Source organism: Dipodomys merriami, unplaced genomic scaffold, assembly GCF_024711535.1.
Source record: "Dipodomys merriami isolate MVZ:Mamm:240054 unplaced genomic scaffold, mDipMer1.0.p SCAF_14, whole genome shotgun sequence".
In the NCBI taxonomy this organism is placed as follows: Eukaryota; Metazoa; Chordata; class Mammalia; order Rodentia; family Heteromyidae; genus Dipodomys; species Dipodomys merriami.
Window position 1 is genome coordinate 37,384,021 of NW_027202715.1, and position 6,178 is coordinate 37,390,198.

The window sequence follows — 6,178 nt, forward strand, 5'->3', positions numbered from 1 at the left end:
ATAGCAAAAAGAAGTCATTCCTCCAGTTCCAAGAGGAGGGAGGAAGAATTAAATACAGACCTTAGACCTGAAATCTAATATCAGGCCCACTATGGTGAAGGCCATTGACAAGTAGACCTCTATTGCTAGCCCAGCACTGGCAGATTAAGCCCCTAATACTGTGTTAAGTAGTTGGCAGCAACTGACTTCACTATTCTTCCTTCAACCTCAGGCAGCAAAGCATGAGAGCAAGACTCCACATGCTGGGGAACAGAGCTTGAAAGCAAGCACAGGACTGGAGCTCAATGTCAGGTCTGCACAAAGCAGAAATCAATGCCCCTTATGCAGTTCAGAGCTTACAGAGAAATCTATCTACCTGCTCCCGTAGTACCATCCAGGCCTGCACACTGGACTACTCAAAGGACTGTGAGAGTCCCAATGTCTATGAGACTCTAGAAAAATCTGGCTTAGCATCAGCCTTGATGCCCATATGGCCTTATCTCCAATTCTTCTACTTCTGGCAGGACAGCTCTCACCAGCCAGTGCTTTCAGATAGAGCTCTTGATCTGCCCTAGCAGTAGAGAAAGACCTATTGTACTCTACTGGGTCAACTTGCATCTTGGTCTGAATCATTGCCAGCCAGAGCAGAAGCCTCAATGCACTCCTATGATTATGCAAGCCCTAGAACTGTGAGATTCTGGAATGAGCCAGCTTAGTATCAGCCTAAGAAGCCAAAGGATTCCCTTTACCAACACTTTCCCAGAATGGAGCATCACAGCCTGAAGCAAGACCACATTTGGTGGATGTGGGGTAGCATAGTTAGCCCTTCACTTTATGCTGGAAGTTAATGCTAAACATATGAAACCTAAACACTAGGCAGATCCCAATGACTCTCATCTCCCAGCATACTTCCACATAGAGCATCTGCAACAGCCTTGATGGCAGGCAGATACATGTGGGCACAACCCATTGGACACCTGTCCAGCCAGCATTACCTGTGCTGATTGCTGAGGTATTAAGCCACAAGTCCACCTAACCAGTAGGCAGCCCCATAGCAGTATGCCATGTAATATAGCCTGGTGGTACTGGTTTCCACAGCTGTGGTATAGGAACCTGGAGCTTGTCCACCCATGATGATTCTACCTAGAGTCAGACAGGATCCTGTAGTACTGGACCACAGACTGTAGAGGAGGCATCTGGGCTTATCCCATTTCTCATGGAGAGGCTTCTGGGCATTGAATATCTTCTCTAGAGCCTTTCCTGGTTCATTCACTATACTTGGGACAAACTTGGGCTTGGGTTATCCTCTAGTGCATAATCAGAGACAATACATAGGTATCTGATTTACAGGCCAATTGGTTTTGAAATAAAGAAAGTGTCTATAGACTGTGATGAAACTAGCAGTCTGCTTAGAATTTCTTGAGAGACAAATGCAAACAAAGCCTTGTTATGAACACTGGAAAGAAAGCACTTGGTCTTTGACTTCCCAGATGATTTTTCAACCTAAAGCATCAAGACTTTTCAGAAAGTAGTTGAAATTAACATGTAGCAGTTAAAATTAAGATTCCCCGAACTGACCAGATAGTAATCTGTATAGTATGGCTGAAAGATAGAAAACAAAAAAATCTGTATGAACAATACCCAACAAACTTCAAGAACACATAGACAAATAATTAAGAACTCTAATACAAAAACAGACCAAAGAGTTGGAAGGAAAAAAAGAGAAAGAAATCTTGGAGGTGATAAATGTACTAAGTCAACTTAAAGAAAGTAAAGACAAATAGAACTATAGATCAGCTAGAAGAAATGATTTGTGAGCTTGAAGATAGCCTATTGAAAAATATACAGTTGGAGGAGAGCATTACTGTATTTTTATATGCGTTATAAAAATACTGATTATCCTGAGAAATAATGTGGCCAATGGTCAGTAAGCTGAGAAACTGTACACTGTCCTAGGTATAGGACATAGGTCCTGTCTTATTAACAGGATGATGGGGCTTGAAACTTTATTTTTCAGGAAAACAAGTATGTGTGAGAGAGGATCTGGCCCACATGGAGCTATTTTTGTTCCTGATTACAATTTTACAGAATTTTAACCTGAAATCCTTGTTTGACCCAAAAGATATGGACATTGGCCCAGTAACCAGTGGGTTACTCATGTGCTACCTTTGTACCTGCTCTGCTTCATTCTCTAAGGAAGGGCTAGAGATGCCTGTGCTGTTAACTATGGCTTCTGTTCCACAGGGAAATTGCCCATCTCCTTCCCATTATCAGAGAAACCTCTCAGGCATCCTCTCCAGTCTCCCAGTGCTTCATGATCTAGTGAATCAGCCTTCATTAAAGAAAGTTTCCTGGCTTATTGAACTAAGCTGTAATACTTACATTGATCATGTATTCTAATCCCTACAAATGCTGATTATAAATGATGAGTATATGAAAACACATTGCCGTTTTTGCATTTGAAGTTAATATTACATTTTTAATCAGCCATACAGAGATTAATCTGTGAATGTATGACAGATGTGTTTGTGAAATACAGTTTGAGTATATGGAATTTACCAATCTACTTCTACTTTGTTCAGATAAGAATACAATATTTTAAGATACATTATACTTGGATTGTCTTAATAGTACTGTACTATTTCTTTTTTCTTGATGTTCTAGGTACTTGCTTAGTAATGCTTATGTTATAATGCAATTAGAAAGTTGACTTTTCTTCCTCATTGCTGAACTCATTACACATATGAGAAATGAGTGCTATATGCCTTTGCTTTTCCTCTTCTCTGAGCATGTGATATCTTTGATAAGTGACGTCCCTTTGCACAAATAAGGAAACTAACTTAGATAATAAAGGCTAATAAAATTCAACCATAGGTCATAATTTTGCAATATGTTTTGTAACATTCTTAGATCAGAAGTTTTGCAACAAGATAATAGAAGTATAGTATTAAAATATCAGTCAAAGCCCAATGCCAGTGGCTCACACCTGTAATCCTAACTACTTAGGAACCTGAGATCTGAGGATCACAGTTTAAAGCCAGCCCCGGCAGGAAAGTCTGTGAGATTCTTATCTCCAATAAACCACTAGAAAACTGGAAGTGACAGTGTGGCTCAAGTGGTAGAGTGCTCACTTTGCGCTGAAGAGCACAGGGACAGTGCAAGCCCCATGACTGACAAAAAAAAAATCAGTCATTTTTCCACAATAAAAGTAATATATACTGTTCATAGAAAAAACTGTGTGTATGTAGATAAGACAAAAATATGTGTATGAGAATTTTACTTTGATAATGAAGAACTACCATTAACATACAGGTATACTTTGTATATAGGATCATACTATATGTGCTCTTTTAGAAATAATATTTTCTGTGAAGATACATAAGATGAAGATTCATCTCAATTTCTTCTCCCTATGCAGCCCATATTGGAGCAGTTCACAAGTCAAGAGCCCATCTGTAATCCTAGCTATTCAAAAGTCTGAGATCTAAGGATCATTGTTTAAAACCAACCAGGCAGGAAAATACCTAAGTCTCTTAACTGTATCTAACCACTAAAAAGCCAGAAGTGGAGCTGTGGTTCAAATGGTAAACCACTTGAGAAACACACACACACAGACACACACACACACACACACACACACACACACACACACAGACAAACACAGACAAACACACACACACATTCAGGGACAGCACCCAGGCCCTGAGTTCAAGCCACCTTGTAAAAGAAAGGAAGACAGAAGCAAGCAAACAAGAAAGCAAGGAAAGAAGGAAGGAAGGAAGGAAGGAAGGAAGGAAGGAAGGAAAGAAGGAAGGTAGGAAGGAAGGAAGGAAGGAAGGAAGGAAGAAGGAAAGAAAGGAAGGAAGGAAGGAAAAGAAATAGGCTTCCGTGTCAGTTTCATTTGCCAGTGGCTAGACTTTCTGAGTTTCTCCTTCACGGAGACTTATTACCATTTTAAGGATTTTAATTTGAGGGCGATGAGAGTGCAGGTCTGAGGCTCCTATTTTACTTATTTTTTTTAACATATGTATTTTTATTGTAAAGATACTGTACAGAGGGGTTACAGTTACATGAATAAGGTAATGAGTACATTTCCTACCCAGCTTTGTTACCTCTTTCTTTGTTTTTCCCCTACCATCCCTTCCTGCCCCACCTCTCCAACTCCTCCCTCCACCAAAGTTGTAAAATTCATTTTCAACATAGTGTCTTGTACATTTCATTGTTACAATGGGTCGATCTGCATCCTTGTTTCAGCCTTTTGTTATTTCCCTTCCCCTCCCCAAATTAGAAAAATGATATACAAGATACAGAACACTGGAATCAAATACAGTGAAAACAGGGTTAAACCATCAGGGAAGAACATACAAAAGAAAGAAAAAAAATTACATAGTACATTATAAGTACATTAAAAGCAACAGCCACAAAGATAAAACCTCTTGTGTCTCTATCTTGGGATTCATTTCTCTTAGCATCATCTTATATGGTCATACGTGCATAGCTTTTGACCTTTTCTGCTTGTCTAGTAAGATTATCTTAGACATATACTAGTTATTGCAAATAAGGGAAACCATGGGACCTATGTTTCTTTGGACCTGGCTTACTTCACTTAGTATAATTTTTTCCAAGTCTTTCCATTTCCTAACAAATGGGGTGGTGTCATTCTTTCTGATGGAGGCATAGAATTCATATATATATATATATATATATATATATATATGTATGTATTTGTATACATACATACATACATATATATATATATAGGCCACATTTTCTTAATCCATTAATCTACTGGGGGGCATCTGGGTTGGTTCCATAGCTTAGCTATGGAGAATAATGCTGAGATAAACATAGTTGTGCTGGTAGCTTTAGCATGGCCTTGTTTGTTATCATTTGGGTAAATACCCAAAAGTGGGATTGCTGGGTCATAAGGGAGCTCTATGTGGAGTCTTTTGAGGAACCTCCATACTCTTTCCAAAGTAGTTTACACACCCACTGACAATGCACTAGGGTTCCCTTTTGGTGAGGCTCCTATTTTAATGGCGGCAGAAATATTAGCCCACTTGCTAGTTTGTTTTCAGGTTCTTTCTTATTCACTTTCCTTGATTTTTCTCTTTTCTTTCACTTATTCATTTACAAAGGATGTTTTATAGTTTATCAGTCTTACATGTGTCTTAAAATAAGAAATTATTCAGGTTATCCAGTTTGCTATATTGCCAGAAAAATAACTCTTTTGCAAGTCAATATACTAAAGTAATAATACCATTTTTCCTATTTTGTTAGTGATACACACAGCACGTGTATGTGTACACACACACACACACACACACACACACACACAAACACACAGACACACAAACCTAACCTAGGAGATGGAGGTTCCCTATATTTTCTATCATACATATTAGAAAGCCTAGATATAAACTTTCTACAAAATTTGATTAGTTAGTGTCTATAGGGATATATAGTCTTGGTTCAGCAATAATTGTCATTTCGATAATTACTCAGAATGTTTCATATAATACTTGGTTTTATCCTGAAGTTATAGCATAGTGGTATAGCACTTTTCTAGCTAGCTTGATAACTTGGGTTCCATCTCAGCACCACAAAAGAGAAAAATCTGTACCTTAGTTTCTATTTAATGTCTTTACTATTATAGGATCATATTAATATATTTTTAACTTGAAAAAAATCCCCTTTTAGATGGCAGCTTTTAATTGTTGAATCAAAGCAATCATTTACATCCTTTTTGTTTGAATGTGCATTTTGTTTAGTGGTACTAGAGTTGATCAAGGCTTTGCACTAGGCAAATGCTCTATGCTTTGATCTATGTCACCAGACCTGTGTTCTTTTTCATTGTATTAATAATGGCAGACAAGGATTTGGTAACTGTCCACATGCTTCATAATAGACTATGAAATTAGAAATCCTGTTTCATAGTAATATAATTGAGTTAATGTGATAGGTTAGGTTAACTTGTAATCATTGCTCTTTCCCAGTGTTGGATCTTGGTTTGACACCAATAGTCTTTCTAAAATTGCTGAAGTTATTATAGCTAAAGAAAGAGAACAGAATGTTTTGCATATGCTACACTAGTTGTTGACTGTTTTCTTACTCTGTTTACTCTACCTCAAAGAAAAAGAATTCTAGAGACCATCACCCTTTGTTGTACAATCTTAAAAAATAAAGTCTCCCAGGGCTG